A 19,698-nucleotide genomic window follows, 5' to 3' on the forward strand; every position below is an offset into this window, starting at 1 on the left:
GGAACTCTTTTAAGTATTCAGACTATTTATTCACTTAGTTACTGTATTGATTCTAGAGTATACGAATGGGAATTGCATCCCTGGAATAGTGCTCAATCTAATATAAATATTCTTGTGAAATTAACTAACTGTTGTTTTGCCTTCTAGATGAAACATAGTTAGAATTTACAAATTGTTTTACTTGCTGGCAATGAGAGGTCCAAATAACCAGTTGGATAGCATCTATCTATCTGTTTTAACCCATTTTTGTTTTTTATTTCTTTTTGCAAGTATAAAGCCAATTGTATGTCTAATTTTAAAATTACTTACTTTCTGTTATTGACATCAAGTAAAGGCTTTTATTATTCAGTTTTAACTGTGTGTAGTTAATGGTTTATGTATACGCTTTAGGGTTTACATAAACAGCTATACAAACTTGTGCTATCAGACAGTTATTTAATGATTTGTTTATTTTAAGGGTAAAAGGTAATTGTGTTCATAAAGTTCCAGAAGATTGTTGTTTGAAGTTGTTTTGCCATTAAGACAGGGAAGGTGTACTGGTACTCCATAAATATCACTCCTAGAAAGTATTGTGTATGTTTGAGTGCAAAATAATCTTGGACAAGTTTCATTGCCATTAGCAAGATGACACTGAAAGGCACTGTTGTCAACCTAAGCTGGATAAAATCCTGGGGATCTGGTGATTATATCTCTGATTTACTGAGTACAATGTAAAGCTAATCTGGCTGTGGTGGTGGCTGGCTTTTACATAAGGCTGTGCTGCACATTTACCATATTGTTTAAGGTTAACTGCTCATTACTTATTATTTAGTAGTTAGTGGTGCAAATTATGTAACCTTAGTCCCCGACTATCACATATTAATTGTTGACAGACATGAAATTATATGCCCATTTGCCACACACTAAATTGATTTGCGGTGGTATAGTTATTGTAAACTAAAATCTTATGGGTTGCAAAATAGTCTCATCACTAGAAAATGTTTGTACTTTTACAGCCAAATGCTAAACTTGTGGTGGTATACATTGCCAATGGCTATTTCACTTTTTTTAAATATAGTATTTAGGAAACAGGGAGAACTGACTTCTGTAGAATATGAAAACATGTTAGCTTCATGGCTGTTTAAAGAATGTAAGCTGAGAAGACTCGAACATACAAGTATGTAAGGTTGACATGATAGCTATCCTGGGTGCAGCTAAGATTCAGTCCATTCTATACAGAGACAACCTTGCAGTGTCGGGGAAGTATGGAACATGTAGACAATCAATCAGAACATTCCTAGATGATTTCAAAATGCAACGTGAACTGAAAAACTATAGCTGAGACATGAAACTGGATGCTTAGACCAGTAGAGAGACTGGAGAATGAGATGTAAAGCCATGGAGGAGGAAGAACAAGCATCCTCATCGACTTTTCATGCTACACAGGATGGAGGAGTGCTAACATGAAAGAGAAGTGATGACTGAGAACCAAAATTGAAATCACAGATGTAGATCCCAAGGTAAGTACTAAACTGTTTGCTTAGGGTAAAGAGGGGGTAACTTTGGCAGTTGCATTTAGACACCTGAACAGATGTGCAAACAAAACCAAACTGACCATGGCCAAAATGAGACTTAATTTTATTTTATCTTGTAACAAAGAAACAAAAAAAAAAGTAAAATGTAATCTCTCAAAAATGTCTGACCCTGATTGTTTGGTCTACTTGAAATTTAAAAATGTTCTTTTAGGAGTATGTGGGCTTACTGTTGTAGCTTGCAAAAAGTTTAATGCTCATTGGAGAAAAAAAACAGATAACAATGGCAATGAATTGACTGCAGAAACAATGACTTACTTTAATAGGTGAGTGGGCGGATGTTATTAGTATTTTTGGAATGAAGGGATACCTTGTGGTATGAAAGCAAGCTTGCATTTGGACATGAGAATCAAGTTAATGGATTAAGATTATAGCATCACTAAGGACATTGGCAAAAAGGGTTACCTCCATGTAGCTAGCAAAACTCAAATGAAAAGGAAAAAGACATAACTGCACAAGAAGAAGATACACAAAGTTGGCCCTCTTGTTGCAGAGGGATGAATCTCTGGCTGCAAACCAGATAGCATGTGTTCAGCTCTCAGCACATGTATTGTAGGTGATGGGATAAGGAGGATGGGAATGACTGTCATTTGCATGTGTGCCTGCCCCTGATAGGAGGGAGTTGAGTAGTTGATTGAATCTCACTGTTTGTCTGACATCTAGAGGGAGCACTCTATGTCACACCTGCAGAGATTGGGCCTGCTGAGCATATGCTGCCAGTAGTAGACCACACTAGCTGGGGGTGATGGGATAGGGTAGATGGAAGTGATTGTCATTTGGCAGCTTTCATGTCCCTGGAAGAAGGGAGTAGCCTCTGTCTCACTGTTTGTCTGACACCTAGAGGGAATATTGGAAGATGTGTCTGTAAAAGTGGGGGGGGGCTGCTGAACTGATGCTGTCAAGCAGTACACCATACTAGCTAGGGTATGCATGCATAGATTCACACCTTCTTCTTGCAGGAAGACAACACATAGTGGAATTCAAGATAGCTGCCATAGGAGTTAGGAACACCATGGTTTAGCAGGGGAGTCACTATGTCTTGTAAACTAGCCCACCCAATGCTGTCTGACTCTCACCGCTGTATGGAGTGAATGGGTTGATGAGCTGATTAAGCCCTCCTCCCATAGAACTAATGAATCATAGGGATTTTACCCTGTGCCTTTTTCTTGATATGATAGAGGTACAAATAGTTCAGTGTGGCAAAGAAATGAGAGACATTGGAGAAGATTCAGGGAAAAAAAGGGAAAAAAAGGAAATCAACATCTGCCATGATGCTTGGGTAAAGAAAGTGAAGGCAGTAGTCTAAGCCTTCAGAGCAAGATCCACTGGCTATGGGGAAAGCACTGGTTACAATACATACCAAGGTCTCGGGGTTAGTTTATATTACAATAAAAATGCAGAGACCCTAATATCGTTTATCAAACTGCAATACATAGAAATGTCTGCTTATAATAGGGATTATCTCCACCCACTAGTAATGATATAGACTCTACAGAAGAATCACTCTCTCTCTCTGTCTCTGTCTGTCTCTCTCTCTCTCTCTCTCTCTTCGGCCCCACATTTTACAAGAAATCAACATATTAGACAATTTCAACATAGACTGGCAAACTATAGATACTGACCCACTATTAATGCCATAATCTGTATGGAAGTGCATTATGCAGAGAATCATTACATCTTCTATCAACTTATCTCTGCCCCTGCTAGATACAACTAACCAAACAATAAAGCAAACAAAAATTGATTGGATACTAACCAACATGAATACAGTCAGTTCTCTTCCAGACATCTTAAGAGATCATTTCCGTATCTTCACTATAAGAGAGAACACCACTGTACACAAAGAGCACCATAACCTCTTCTCCTTCCATGTAGATTCATTTATCTCCAACTTGAAAGCAGTCAATTGGATGGTGACAGAAGCAGCCTATAAAGATGAAGCCACTGCCCTATTCAGCTCAATAATTATCAAATACTGAATGATATTGCTTCCATCAGAACCAAAAAAGTTTAAAATAACCGTGCACCCTGGCTGCCAAATAAGACTCAACAGTTAATGAAAACCATTAAAAGCATGCAAATAATACCACATCCAGTCATCAATTATATAACCAGTTTAGAAACATCACTAAAATAAGATTAGATATGAAAAAGAGAAATGCTATACAAAACTACATACTGAAAATCAGAGTAACCATAAAGTTTTTGGGTCTGACATTAACTAATAATTAAACCCTGACCCAATTACACAGTCTATCCCAGTTTGTAGTCATCTGCGAACTTGGTAAGCTATGGGCTGTCTGCTTTCACCTGGACTTCCAAGAAATAGATGCCAAACAAAGGGCCCAACACAGAACCTTGCAGTAGCCCACTGGTAACTGTTCTACTTCTGGAGGTGTAATCCACAACTTCGACAGTATGGGTTCTGTTGGTGAGCCAGTTGGCTACTCATCTAGTGACATATGGGTTAATCCCCAGCTGGTTGAGTTTATCAGTGATTCCTGAGTGGGGTATTGTGTCAAAAGCCTTGACTAAGTCAAGAAAGGCGAATGTACTGCCTTGCCTTCATCCAGGGCTTTGGTGACATTCTTGAAGAATTCTACCAGGTTTTAGTAAGCATGATCTACCCTTAATGAAGCCAAACTGGGTTGGGTTGAGAGTTTGAAGTTTGCCTATGTCCTTGTTGATAAGTTCCATGATGATTATTTCCATGGCCTTGCAGATAAGGCTGGTTAGGCTTATGGGTCTATAGCTTCCAGGGTGGGTTGATGGACCCACTTTGTGTAAGGGCATTACAGTTGCTGTTCTCCACTCTGCTGGAACAAAGCCAGTGCTCTGGGTATGGTTAAAGAAAGTGCCAAGTGGATCTGCTTGGTCATGATTTAGGTTGTTTAGTTAGCAGACTGGGTTGTTATCTGGTCCCATAGAGGCTGTGCTTTTGGCCTTGGAGAGCGTGGATATGACCTGCTCACTGAGGGAGAGGACAGGTGTCAGGTATGCTTTGGGGTATGGCTGATGGGGACAGGGGGTGAAGTTTGTGCCATATCTGTCAGGTAACAGATTGGCAATTTCCTTAGGGTCAGTGTGAGTGATACCATCAACTATGAGTTCAGCACATAGCTTGATATTCCCTGTTAGATTTTGGACATAGCTAAAGAATGCCTTATGATTGTCTGTAGCTAGGGACGCAACCTCATAATTAGCTTTCGAGGACATTACCAGATATCTGATTTGCTTGTTCAAGCTGTGGAGGGTATTCTGTCTCTGCTGACTAAGTTCCCTCTTGTTCTTAGATATCAGATATCAGTTTCTTCCTTTTGTCATATAACCTGTTTATACTTGAGGTCCACCAGGGTGGCTTGTTTTTACAGGAGATTTAGTTTTGCTCCTGACAGGTACAGTAGAGTCAATACAGTTGTTTAAGTGATTATACAGAGTGTTTGTGCACTCCTCTGCATAGAAGTAATTATTGGATGTGTTAGCAGGGGGCTTGAAACTTTTCAAACCATCTGTTATTAGGCTATAGTTTGTTTTGGAGAAGTTTCTCATGTTTATTGCTTCTGTGGAGGTGTCATGTCTAATTGTTACTTCGAACGAGACAGATTTATGGTCTGACCTTACTAGGGAGGGCAGAACTCAGGGGGTGAATGCAGTGACCCCCCCCCATATTGGTGAATACTAAGTTCAGAACATTTGAGCACCTTGTCGGGGTGCAGACTAACTGTTCCATAGCATTTGTATTAACAAAGTCCAGGAAGCTCAGGGTGATTGAGCTTGTGCTCGTGTACATCACCCACTTGATAGAAGGATGGTTGAAATCTTCCATGACCAAGGTGTTTGGCTGTATAGTCAGTGGCTCAAGCAAGTCCAGGTAGGCGGTGTGCTTCTCATGGTTCATGTTGGGGGACTTGCAGCTACCAATGATGTGGTAGGGAGTTTTACCTAAAATTATTTGGACTGGGAGTAGCTCAAGACAGTCATACTGTTTAACCAGTCTCAAGGTGTATTTGGATTTAATGAAGATGGATACACTTATACCTTTGGTTCTTTCACAATCATTTTGAGGTCTGAATATATGGAATGCATTGTAGCCCTGCATGGCCACGGTGCTCTCTGTGGCCTTAAATCAAGTCTCAGTGACTGCATAGATCTCAGCATCTTCGAAGGTGAGGAGTGCTTCCAGGGAGTTCAGAGACACTGCCCTCATCTGCTTAGCTAAAACCTAGATAAGCTACAATACCTCACTCAGGACTCCTTCATTTCTGTTGAGACTTGCAGACTCACAATTACTCCTTAATCTAAAGAAATCTAAGATGATCTTATTCCCTCTCAAGGAGCTATCTGTGAACACTAAGCACTTTTTTGTTTCCTCATCCACTCATAGTAAGATAGAACTAGTAACCCATACTAATCTATTAGTAGTTATCTCTGATGAAAATCTGAACTTTAACTGTCACATAAAACAGGCTGTAAAGAAAACCAACCAGAAACTTAGCTTCACCTTATTTACTTAAAAATATCTCCCTCTCCTTAATGTTTACCATACTCTCCGTGTGTCTTTCTCTTTATGTAAAATCTCTTCACTTCTCCAGACTTGTACTTCCATACCTTATAACATACATTTTTTTTAAATTCTCGCCCATGTACTATCACCATCATGATTACTGCTAAACCTGCAGGTACCATAGAAATATAAGAGATTACTAGGCTAATGGCCCCAGGGCCTTTACAAGCCTAGCCAAGTTCAATGCATGTTCCCAAGGGTGCCTAGTTCAAGCAGACACTAAAATCAGCACCTAATTGCTCCTGTCCAAGAGGCACACAGGTGGAACCCGTGGAGTGAATTTCCGGTCACCCATCCATGTGCTTAAATAGGGCAAATGAGGAGCTTTGTTTAACATTAATAGGAAGCTTGTTCCAAAGGTGTGGCAACTTCTATGAGACAACCTGTCTCTCCAGCAAGTTCTGTTGATGTCACATACCAGGTTAAAGTCCTTTGAGTGAATGACCCATGTGCCATTTGACTTGTGAATGTGCAGCATTTCTATTAAAGCTGGGTCAGAGCTTGCTCTATATGCAAGGCACAGGTTGCCCCTAAGCAGTCCATATGACACAGAGTAAAATGACAATGATTTTGTCTGTGCACATACGACAGATCTTAAAGGCCATGAATTTTCTTTGTAAGGGACCTTTGTGGTTTCTCCAATTGCTGCAGGTGTTTGGAAAGGAACACACCAAAGGGAGTGTTGTACTCTGTTATTGGACTGATAAGGGAAGAGTACAGAGGGGTTAAGACCTCTTTGCCCTTATTTATGAAATGAGCAATATAAAATTCACTTCTTACCACTGTGGAAACATGGTGATCAAAGTTAAGGTTGATGTCAACCTGTGTATCCAGATCCTCTCACCACTGACTGTGTGCTTAGGGTATTGCTATTGATGTGGTAATTTGCAGGAAAATCATCCTTGCCAAAGGGGGCTGATGATGCATTTTTTTCATTAAGTTTAAGACCATGATTTTGGTACCAGTCAATAGTCTGCGTACAACCTTCTTGCAATATGTTAACATCACTAGGGATTTCGATGATTGCTCCCAGTTTGTAGTCATCAGAAAACTTTGTCAGCCATGGTACTTTAGTTCTAGCCTGTACTTTGGAGAAGTAGATTCCAAACAGTAGGGGTCCCAGAACCGATTCCTGTGAAACACCACTGGTAGCAGGTCTGCTGGAAGAGGTGGAATCCCCTATTTTGACTGAATGAGTTTTATCAGTGAGCCAGTTTGCAACCCACTTGACAATATATGGGTTGATATCCAGCTGTGTGAGTTTATCAATGATGCCTGAGTGGGGGAATATGTCAAATGTCTTGGCTAAGTCTAGGTAGGCTGTATACACAAATTTGCCCTCGTCTAGGGCATTGGTGACTGTCTTGAAGAAGTTGACCAAGTTTAAAAGGCATGATTTCCCCTTGACAAAGCCAGACTGGGTGGGCCGTACATTTGATTTCCTGTAACTTTGTTAATAAGGTCCATGATGATTTGTTCCAGGGTCTTATAGATAAGGCTGGTCAGACTAATGGGTCTTTAGTTCCTGGGGTCCATGGATGCACCCTCTTTATGCAAAGGGATGACGGTAGCTATTTTCCTTTCCACTGGGATGAAGCCATTGCTTAGGCTGTGATTGAAAAGCATGCTCAATGGTGATGCTAATTCCTGTTTTAACCCATGCAAGAACACACCCTGGGATGCTACCTGGTCCCACAGAGGCTGGGTTTTTGGCCTTGGAGAGATCATTTAAGACCTGTTCCTCAAAGATACTAGGCAGGTAATAGGTGTAAGGGATGCATTGGGGTATATGTGGCAGGGGCAGGGGAGTGAAGTTTTCACTGAACCTGTCAGCCAGCAGGTTTGCTATATCCACAGGTTCTATATATGTAGTACTATTAACTATGAGTTCATCTCAAATCTGGGCCTTACCTTTGAGGTTACAGATGCAACTAAAGAATGTTTTGTGGTTGTCCTTAGTTAGGGAAGCTAATTTGGATTTGTAGTTAGCTTTGTAGGACTTCACTAGGAATCCTATTTGCTTGTTTAAGTTGAGGAGGGAGTGTTTCCAGTTTTGAAACCATTCTTTCCTGCTCTTAGACAGCAATTTGTTTCTCCTATTGTATAGCCTATTAATGGCAGTTGTCCACCAGGCAGATTTTTTTTTTATTGAAGATCTTAATTTGGTTCTATCAAGTACAGCAGAGTCAATACAATTGTACAGGTGCTTGTATAAACCATTTGTGTATAACTCAGCAGAGACATCTGTTCCATCTGTGGGGACAGAAGCTATGAAGCTATTTTTACTGCAGTGTAAGAGGTTGTAATTAGCCTTGGAGAAATCTTTTAGTCTAGTTATTGCTAAGGAGGGTTCTTGTGTTATTGTCACTTCTAGAGAGATTGATTTGTGGTCAGATCTCACCAGGGATGGCCACACACTGGAGGAGGTGCAGTAGTGCCCCATGCTGGTAAGTACCAGGTCCAGGATGTTTTGAGTCCCTTGTTGGTGTGTCAACCAGCTGATTCAGGGCATTGGAGTTAACAAAGTCCAGGAACCTTTGGGCAAGTGAGTTAGAACACATATAATTTACCCAGTCTATGGACAGGTAATTAAAGTCAACCAAATCCAGGGTGTTTGGTTGTATCTTGATTGACTAAAATAGATCCAAGTAGGCTGAGTTGATGTCCTGATTCATTGAGGGGGTACTATAACTAGCAATGACCTGAAGATGGGTCTTACCTGCAGTCAATTGCACCTGAAGTAATTCAAGGAAATTGTGCTGTTTAACCAATATAGAGGTGTATTTATCTTTAATAAATATTGATACACCATCTCCTTTTGTTCTCATGCCTTCAGTTTGTGGTCTGAATGTGTGGAAGGAAATGTAACCTGGTATAGCTGGGATGCTTTCCTCAGCCTTAAACCATGTCTAAGTGACTGCACAAATGTCACCATCTTCCAGGGTAAGGACTGCTTCCAGGGAGTGCAGTTTCTGGTTCAGACTCCTAGCATTTGCATTTAGCAGCATGTCTTTGAGTTTGTTTTAGAAGGTATTTTTACATCAGGAATTTTGTTCTTGTGACACTGCCTAAAAAGGCACTATGGGGATGGCAAGAGCCTTAGCAAATAACCAAAATCCCAGGGGTGACAGATGAAGACCATCTCTGGCAAAGCATCGTCTGTCGACCATGTCATCCCAGGCTGACAGATACTGGATCCCATTTGAATGACACCAGAAACTAAGCCAATTGTTGAAGTCAATCATTTTTTCTTGTATTGAGGTATCATCCTAGACAAAGGTAAAATACTCCTTAAGACTAGGGAATACTTGTCAGAGACACATAATCCAATAGCTCAGTCATGTCTCTTTTCATATAGTCCAAGGAGGTATGTCTCATGTCATTCACACCAGCATGGCTTATAATGGAATTATAATAGTGCCTGTTGTTGAGAGACTTGAGTTTGCGTATTATGTGGTGGACCCTGGCACCTGACAGACCGCTTACCATAACTTTTCCTTATCCATCCTGATGAGAGGGGCATATATGTGTCTCACAATTGAGTCACCTATGACTAAGGTGTTTGTTTTGGTGTTATGCCTTAGCAGCTTGACTGGTGAGACAGTGGTGTGTGATATAATATGTGTACTATGTTCTGCAGAGAATGCATTATGTTGAAGCATGTTTTTGTTTGTGTTTGAGTGATCTCTGAGGTTTAGTTAAGCTTCTTGTAAGTACTGCCACATAGGTAGGTTTATGTGTTGTTGATCTGATTGGTGCAGGTGCATGCTGACAACCTGCTTAGGATCAGATTGACTGTTGAGCAAGAGAACCTGGACTGTAGGTTCTTGATATATATGCATCTCTCACATAATGAATGTGTGTAGACTAGAAGAAGTGGGTTGTCAATGTACATGAGGCAATTGTTACATTGCCTCAGGATGCCCAAGTCGACCAGGCTGGCTGCAGAAACTATGGGAAATTTTCCATCCATAATGCTAGGTAAGTTGATGTGGTCAGAAAACATTACCAGTAAAATAGAGGACAGGAGAAGCTGATAAAAAATATGAAGGACCTGTGGGTAGGATCACTGTCTGTACCTCTGGAGCTTCACTGAATGTATCACCTGTCAGTCATCACAATCATGAGACCTCACTGATGGTGCCCCAGCAGAATACTAAGGGAAAATTTGTAGGCAAAAGTGTTTGCATTTATAACCACCAACAGCGGACACTGCTGCATGGCAGTGCGAGATGAACAAACAAGGTGCTAAGTAGCAAATGAAGACAAACTGATCAGAACAAATTAGCCAATAAAATGCTCAAAACTGAGCCCTGTTCCAGCAACCTTCAATCAGATGAGTTCTAACTGCATGGGAACCCTCTCCAATAAAAGATGGACTAGTTTAGTGCTTGAGTTATACAAACAAAACTGGACTCAGCAGGTCTGAATCTAGTCTATGCAAACTTTTGCAGCAAACAAAAGTGCAACAATTAAAAAAAAATTCAAATAAGCAGTGATATGGTAAAAATGCAGTTCAAAAGTACAATATGCAGTGAAAATTTTACTTAAGTTTTGCAGAGATCAGCAGATGGCTTGGATTTGCTTATGGAGTAAATGAGAACAAACTGATTTAAACAAATTAACCAAGTAACCAATGAAAAAGCTCAAAACTGAGCCCTGTTCCAGTAACCTTCAATCAAATGAGTTCTAACTGCACACTCCTGCCACTAGGGTGCATGACAATCCTCTCCAATAAAAGATGGCCCGGTTTAATGCTCAAGATATACAAACCGAGCTAGATTCAGTAGGTCTGAATCTAGTCTATGCTACAGCAAACAAACCACACCAATTTCAGAAAAAAAAAAAAGTTCAAAAAAGCAGCCACAACAAGCCTTCAACCAGCAATTCACAGCTCAGAAGGGAAGAAGCTACCCTCTCCTCCCACAAGAGTATGGACCCCAAACCTTCCTTATGCAGAATAACTGGCCTGAAGTCCAAGTCCTTAAGCCAGAACTAGGACACTTTTAGAATAACAGACACACTAATCCTTCAACCAGCAATTCCCGACTTAGAAGGATGTAAGCTGCCTCTCCTGACACAAAAGTGTAGACAACAAACCCTACTGTAAAACAACTGGCCTGATGTCCAAGTGCTTAAACCAAAAGGCTTAGAATAACAGTTACAATTTAATCAGGCTAGTAGCATGCAGTAATAAATGAAGCTGAATAACACTTTTAAGAACAGGTAGCAAAATCAAAATAAAGTAGGAAGAAATACAAAAAATAGTAAAATTAGCTGAATAAAGTGTAATTTATTTTTTTAGGTTAAGTGGGAAGGGAGGAAACAGAAGATAATTCAAGGTTGAGGACCTAATGATCTGAGCCTTCCTAAATGATCTCCCTGTACTCAGTAGAATGAGCTGATGTGACGGGACTGGGAGGAGTGTTCAAAATCAGATTTTTAGTGGGGGTGGGCAACTCAAAACCTACCAAGTTTAAGACACAACATTTGGACAGTTGGGAAGAAAAAAATAAAATGCAGCCAGGGATCAGCAATATTCAGGCAGAGTACAGTAAGCATGTCAAATAAACACTTAAGCTAAATAGAGATATTCCTAACTAAAAGAGCAATGCTGTTTCTCAGCCCCTTCCACTAATTAACTGATGTTATCCCAGTTTGTAAAAGAATTCTTTGCTAACTTTTTTTTTAACATTTCCTAGCCAAGACCTCTTAAAATTCCAACAGAACAGAACACTTAAAACAAATGTAAGACAAGAATAAGACACAAAATAGAAGTGATTAAACTTTAAATGAAATGCTTCAATTCAAAATAAAATGCAGCCAAGATCAACAATATTCGGGCAGAGTATAGTAAGCAGGCCAAACATACATTTCAGCTAAATAAAAATATTTCTAACTAAATGAACAATGCTGTTTTCAGCTCCTCCCACTAATTAACTGATGTTATTTACAGTTTGCAAAGTAATCCAAGACCACATAAATCTCCAACAGAACAAAAAACTTAAAACAAAACAAATGTAATACAAGAATAAGATACAAAATGCAAGTGACCAAATCTTAAATGAAAACCTTCAATTCAAAATAAAATGCAGCCACGATCAGCAATATTGAGGCAGAGCACAGCAAGCAGGCCAAACAAACACTTCAGTTAAATAGAGATATTCCTAACTAAAAGAGCAATGATGTTTCTCAGCTCCTCCCACTAGTATACTTATGCTACTCACAGTTTGTAAAGGGATTCTTTGCTAACTTTTTAACTGATCCTAGCTAATACCTCTTAAAGCTCCAACATAACAGAAAACTTAATACAAAGCAAGTATAATATTTATTTATTTTATTTTATTTATTTTACATTTGTTGACTGGGATAGTCTGACTGGATATATGTCCATTTTCAGCAGAGGCCCAGGGAGAAAAGCTCCGGATAACACAGATAGAACATAACAGATATGAGTCAGACACATTTACAAAGCCCTCTAGTAGGTAATTATAATATAGACAGTGTGTAACAGTATACAAAAACAACAGGTTGCAGCAAGCTATTATGAGCAAGAGATGCATGCAATATTAATTTAAATAAGGCATTGAATAAGTAGTGATTAACCAGGGTTAGTACAGGGACTAAGTCAGTGCTCTTTAAAATACTTTTTGAGGCCTTTTTTGAAGAGACCTAATGAAGGTTCAAGGGTAAGGTTAGATGGAAGTGAATTACAAATTTTACCAATGACGTTGTCAAGCAGTGAGTCACCGGCTGAGTTAATGTCCTTTGTGGGTTTCGACCAACAGTTTATTGCATGATCATAGTTGCCTTGAATTACTGTATGGCTTATGATATTTTTGAGTGGTGGAGTATTTTCAGGGAGGTACTGAATTTTGTGTGCTACTATAAGCTGATTGAACAGAAGTAGGCTAGGCAGTTCTAGCCACCCGAGACGACTGAGGTTTTGACAGTGATGTGCCCTATATGTTGCTCCTATGGCAAATCTGGCAATATGGTTGTAACTGTGATAGACCTTACTAAATTCAGTTTTGCTCAAATTGGAGAGTATGGGGGAGGCATATAGAAGGGTAGAGAGTAGGTGTAAGTGGGTGACTGCAGTCCTAGCTAATGGAATTAGAAAAGGTTTGCTTCTATAAAATGAGCCAAGCTTCTTATTAATGTTTTTTACAGTTTTATTGATATGCATATCGAATTTGAGATTATTGTCCACTATTACTCTTAAAAGCTTAGTATGGTCATCTGGAGAGATAGAGATACCATTGTTGGATGTTATGGAGAAGTAAAATGGGGTAAATCTACTGGTGGGAGTTAAGAGGAGCAGTTTAGTTTTGCTGAGATTTAACAACAGACAGTGATTAGAGAGCCAGATTTCAACTGTGTTAAATGTGTTTTATGTTAAAGTTTGCAAGTCTAAAGGGGAGGAGGCCATACAGATCAGGGTAGAATCATCTGCACATTGAATGCAGGTTGCATCAGCGATAGCAGTATGAAGATTGTTGATGAAGATAGAAAAGAGTAGAAGACCTAGAATAGAGCCCCGAGGGACACCAAGGGTGAGAGGTAGCAGTGTGGACAGTTTGCCCTGCTATAATACAGCCTGTTGTCTGCCATACAGATATGATAGGAACCACTGAAGAGCATGGTTATCTAGGGAGATGGATTTTTAGGGAATGGATGAGTAATTTGTGGTTGACCATATCAAAGGCCTTTGACAGGTGGAGAAATAGGGCTGAAGACAGCCTGTTGTTGCTCCTACTTTGGAATATGGTATTTGTAAAGGAAAGGAGGGCAGAGGTGGTGCTGTGATGTGGCCTAAAGACATTCTGAGAGTTGGCAAGCAGACCGTTCTGAATGAGATAGTCCATAAGCTGCTTATGAATGCACTTCTCCATTAATTTGGCTTGTGGTGAGACAATGGCAATGGGTAATGTAGTTGGACAGTTCTGTTGAACTTCCACCTTTGTGGAGTGAAATAACATGGGATATTTTCAAGATTGAAGGGATAGTTCCATCAGTTAGTGTTTATTAATTAGGATAAAGATGGGGAATGCTATGGAATCAGCATCTTTTTGTAGGTACTCTGCAGAAGGAGGTCAGCAGAAAGGGTGGTTGGTTTTAGTTTTTTGATAAGGCATCAGATAAAAGTGGTAGAGACAGGTTGGAAGTTAAAGGGGGGATGAGAAGTGGGTGGGTTAGTGGTAGAGTTAGAGTGGGTGGGAGTAAGTTGGTTAGCTAAGGACTGAATAGTTTCAATGAAAAAGTTATTAAAAGCAGTGGTAACCGGGTGTAGTTTGATGGGGTTGGGGTAGTAGATTGTCCTGGACGAAGAAGTCGGTTAATACCTGCCCAAAACTTTTGGGGATTGTTTTGGTGTTTAAATTGAAGGTTTTGGTAGTAGTTTTTTTTTTTTTTTTTTTGTCTAACAAAATGATTTTCTTTTATCATTTCTAAGTTGACAATATCTCACTTGGTTGAGGGTTGTTTGCCATTTGGTCCAGGCTATATTTCTAAGTTTGATTTTTATCTTGGTTTCCTTTGTGAGCCATGGAGCAGTATTAAATTTAGTCTTTATAGTATGTGCAGGTGCATGGGAGTCAAGGATGCTCTGGAATTTATTATTAAAGGAAGTTATGACTTCATCTAGTGGTAGATTTTTTTAGGATTGACCAGTTGACCGATTTAAGTTTGTTTAGGAGGTTAGTAGGATTGAAGTTTTTTTATTATTTCTGATTGTTTTGTACATAGTCTTGTGATGTGTTTCTGTCTTATGCTTAATAATATAAGTTAATGAATGATTACTTAGGTCATTAGGGAGAGTCCTAGCTGTATACAAGCTTGGATGGCTATTAATAAGTACCCAGTCTAAGATACTTTCCCTGTTGGTGTGTTTATTAATCCTAGTGGGAGAGGTTACTATTTGTGTGAACCCAAACAGATTTATATGGGTGACAGGGGATTCAGCTGAGCAGGTGCACCAGTTGGTGTTAAAGTCACCAAGAAGAATGGTTTCTTGATGGTAGGTAATGGATAACCATTGGAGGATATCTTCCAGAGTGCTTACTTTATTGCCTGGGGGAATGTAGACACAGACTATATTTATACTCTTATTATTGTTAATTTGCAGTTTGGTAATGAGGATTTCTGCATTATTAAATGAGGGCGGTTGAACTGGATCTCTATTAACACATAATGTATTTTTGTAAAGAACTGCTATCCCACCTCCCTTCTTAGCTGTTGGGTCTAATCAGTGTATGTTGTAGCCCGGGTAAAATACCTCATTATCAGCAGTAGTAGGTTTAAGCCAGATTTCTGTAAGACACATTTTGTCTGGGGAATGAACGGCTAAGAGGGCATGCAGGTTGGGGATTTTATTATTTATACTTCAAATGTTCAAGTGAAATGTCAAGAGAGCATTTGCAGGACTGTTAAGGGGAAGTTTATTGATGGGGTTGCTGGTGTAGGCGCTATTGTCACCAAGTGGAGATGGGCCAGGGTTGGGATGGATGTCCTCATCTGTAATGAGGTTATATTGAAATCCGATTATGAGCTTTAGAAACTTATGAATAAGTCTTAGATTGTTAAAACAAAAATGTATATCCTAAACCACCGCATGAAGTGACCAGCGAAAAGGAAACTATCCAATAAAAAAGAGAAAAAAACATTGGTCACACAAGGCTGCAAAGCTGAATTGAATTTAATAAGTATGCACAAAACAAACGTGAGTGCTTTCATGGAATCCCATCCGCTTCTTCAGACTAATACAAAACACCATAAAACACACATTTAAACAAGGCTCCAAAATCACATGCACCGATCAGAATAAGACTTTGCTATGAACAATGTAGTAGAACATTAGTTAATTAAAGCTGTAACCATACATATTCAACTGAACAATTCCAACAAAAATACATATAGAATATATAATTGTATAATGTCCTTATGTATACATGTTTTTAGTTTGTACATGTTAGATTAGTTAGTTTTTTGGTAGTTTTATTTTATTAAATTATTGTACTTTTTACTACTATGGTTTTAGTAATATAATTGAATTTTTAGATGTATATACATATATATATATATTTTTTATATTTTCTATGTGTATTTTTATATATATTTATCTAATCAATATTGCTTCAATATGATCAACCTACTCTTTTATATACACATATGTTTTTTGGAATTGTTCAGTTGAATAAGTATGTTTACAGCTTTAATTAACTAATGTTCTACTAAATTGTTCTTAGCAAAGTCTTATTCTGATTGGTGCATGCGATTTTGGAGCCTTGTTTAAATGTTGTGTGATTTATGGTGTTTTGTGTTAGTCTGAAGAAGCAGATAGGATTCCATGAAAGCGCTCAGTTTTGTTTTGTGCATACTTATTAAATTCAATTCATCTTTGCAGCCTTGTGTGACCAATGTTTTTTCTCTTTTTTATTGAAGTCTTAGATTGCGCTTGCCCCTTGGTTTAGATTTTAAGGTTTTAATTGGGTGATGAGGTAAAGGGGATGAAGATTTGGGTGTTTGAGGGATAGTTGTGTGAGCTAACTTGTAAGAGAAGTCTGGGGTGGTAGCTTGATATTTTGGGTAGTGGAATCCATGGTGGTACTAGTTTTATAAGCAGTGTGGAGATAAAGGATGGGCATCAGGGGAGTAGAGAAAATACTAGTGTTTTTGTTGATGCTAACATAGCAAGGAGCCTGGCCATTATAGGGCACAGTTTTCAACCAGGTTTTGGCAGGAAAGGAAGGAGAAAAGTTGCGTTGTAGAGAGTGAGAGCCATTTGGTGATGTGTGAGATGCTGGTTGGGAGGAATAAGCAGGGGGAGTTGCTAGGACAGTATAAATTTAACAGTAGTGGGGGTGGGTGGGAATAAGGGGCAGCACAGTGAGGCCGAGAAGAGCGGGGTTAAACCAGACCACAAGATTTATACAACAATTAAGTAAAATATAAGTGCATAATGGGGATGTAAGTTATTTGCCTTACTACATTTTAAAGATGGTTCCCAGAAGAGTGGGTATTGATATAGCCTCTTATGGGTATGGCTCGGGGGAGGGGGATAGCAATTATCAGTGTGAGATTGGGTGGTTAGAACAGGTTGCCAAGCAACCCCAGCAGAAGGCAGTCCAAAAAGAAAAGAAAAAAAAAATTAAGAGCCAGGAAATGTAAGACAATACAAGAATAAGATAATACAAGAATAAGATACAAAATAGAAGTGACCAAACCTTAAATGACAAAATTCAATTCAAAATAAAATACAAACAGAGATTAGCAATATTCAGGCAGTGTGCAGTTGCTATAGAACTGCCATACCTGCCTGGGCAGATCAATCACTTTGAGCTATGGGAAGAACAATTTTTCAGATGCAGTTGGTCACGGTTCATTTGGATTAGGATGGAGGGCAAGGAGTGAAAGAGCTGGCATTGTTTGATGATATTCCACCAACTATTCTAAAAGGCAGAGTATGGGATGGCACTGTTTAAGTAATCAGAAATAGCTGTATTTTACTGATAATTTTATTTTTCAGGTGGTGAGATGCAGTTTGAGATGTATTATTTTTTTATTCTTTTATGTTCTTATTTCCATTTGTCTTAAGATTAACAGTTTTGATTTTTAGGTAAGGATTAATTTAGGTGGACTTCTTTTGGGGAGTTGACTGTGTACATTTTGTGTGTGCAATATACAAAGTATTTTTTTGTAACTGAAGTCAATGGGAAGCACAAATTGTGTTTTATTTTGTTTTTCAGTTCTATGAACATCCTCACTGGAGCCATTTTTATTGACCTCACAAGAGCTTTTGGTCTGGTTGACCATAACATGCTGTTAGATCACTTAAATTAAATTGGAATTAGCCCAGATACAGCTCTCTGGTTTATGTATTATCTTTCCATTCGGTACTTCTGTGTTCAGTTTCAGAACGCCCTCTCTGCTCCCCCCTCTCCTTAAAGGAGTCCCTCAGGGCTCATTTTAATGCCTCTTCCTTTTTCTATCTTCATTAATAAACTACCAGTTGGCCTCTTTCACCTCTCTCTCTCTTACTTTATACTGATGACATGGTCTTAGATTCACTGAAACCTGACCTACCCAGCCATACAGCAACTACAAGCTGACTTTCTTTCTTTCTGTTACCAAATGGCTTAATAATGAAAAGTTCATGCTGAACACTTAAAAAACTAAAATAATGCTGCTTGGTGCCTCCCATAAATAGCAGAAAAGTTCATCAGTTCATATCCAGAATCATCTTGACACCCCCATTAATCAAGTCATCTTCTTTAAATACCTTGGTATGTGGCTTGATCTCATACTGAACTTTCACCTTTACCTATAATAAATTTGGAAGACGATTAATCCCCTCCTATTTTGGTCCTATAAAATGCCCCCTTTTCCTCCAGACTAACCAGGAATGCCATAGCAGAGGCATTCTACTTGTCCAGATTGAATATAAACGTCAACTGGTTGGTTGCAGAACATCAAAGAAAACCTCTTCTACTATCCAAATTACAAGCAACTCCATCTGCCATTTCATTACCCTTTCCCATAGAAATGAGCATCATTGTATCATGCTTATTAAAGCCAGTTGGCTACCTGTCCTGCAATGTTCCAGCCTTCTTCTTGGATCATAACTCTACAAGCTCCCCAAAGAATACTCCTGCCTTCTCTTGCCTTCAATCCCTTCAAACACTCCACTCCCAGTTGCAACCTAAGAAGTGTTAAGCACTCTGTTCCACTTTGTCAATGTCCCAGAAACAAATTTCATTGCACTAACCATGCTTTCTCCATCCTAGTCCTCAAACTCTTAGAATGACATTCAACTAATTTTAAAGGCCTCACATTGTACCCATAATTTCATGTTCAACTTTAAGATCATCTAAAGCCCAGGTCAGTTTGCAAATGTATTCCCTGTGGACACAACTAATCCCCCACTCCCTCCTTCACCAGACAGACAAATTTGTCTTTCTCATATTATTTCCCTACACTAATATGTGGCATATTTTCAATAGTGTATATATTATGTTGTTGTGTCTTTCGGCTTTTCCCGGTTAGGGGTCGCCGCAGCGGAACTCCAGTCCACTAATGATTGGCAGTTGATGTTTACATGCTGAGTTGCCAGCCCTAGTGCACAACCTTCAATGAAGGTACGCCCATTCCCGCATGTCTCCACGCAGAAGACGCTCTAGCTGAGAGTCGAACCGGTCAGCGTCTTACTGTGAGGCGACAAAATATAGTTAATTTGCTATATTTTACTTGTGTACTCTATACTATCACTATTTAGTTCTCGTCTTATTCTTATTTTTCCTTATGCTAATCATCCCTTCCTATTTTGCCATATATTGTGTAATTTAATATTATTACTGTTAGAGTCATTGCTATCTTTACACAACATTTTGCTTATATTCATAGTATTTCTTGCTCACTTGCTTGTCTCCTGTTATTTATATTTGTCTGTGCTGAGATTGAAATATGTTGATATAAATCAGTGTTCTATCCCAGTTGACAAATTCAGTAACTAACTAAATAAATGAATAAATAAGAGGATATTTGGGTTTGTTTTAAGGGATTCAG

The sequence above is a fragment of the Protopterus annectens genome, chromosome 5.part1, assembly GCF_019279795.1.
Source record: "Protopterus annectens isolate FY-2018-M chromosome 5.part1, PAN1.0, whole genome shotgun sequence".
Classification (NCBI taxonomy): domain Eukaryota; kingdom Metazoa; phylum Chordata; order Ceratodontiformes; family Protopteridae; genus Protopterus; species Protopterus annectens.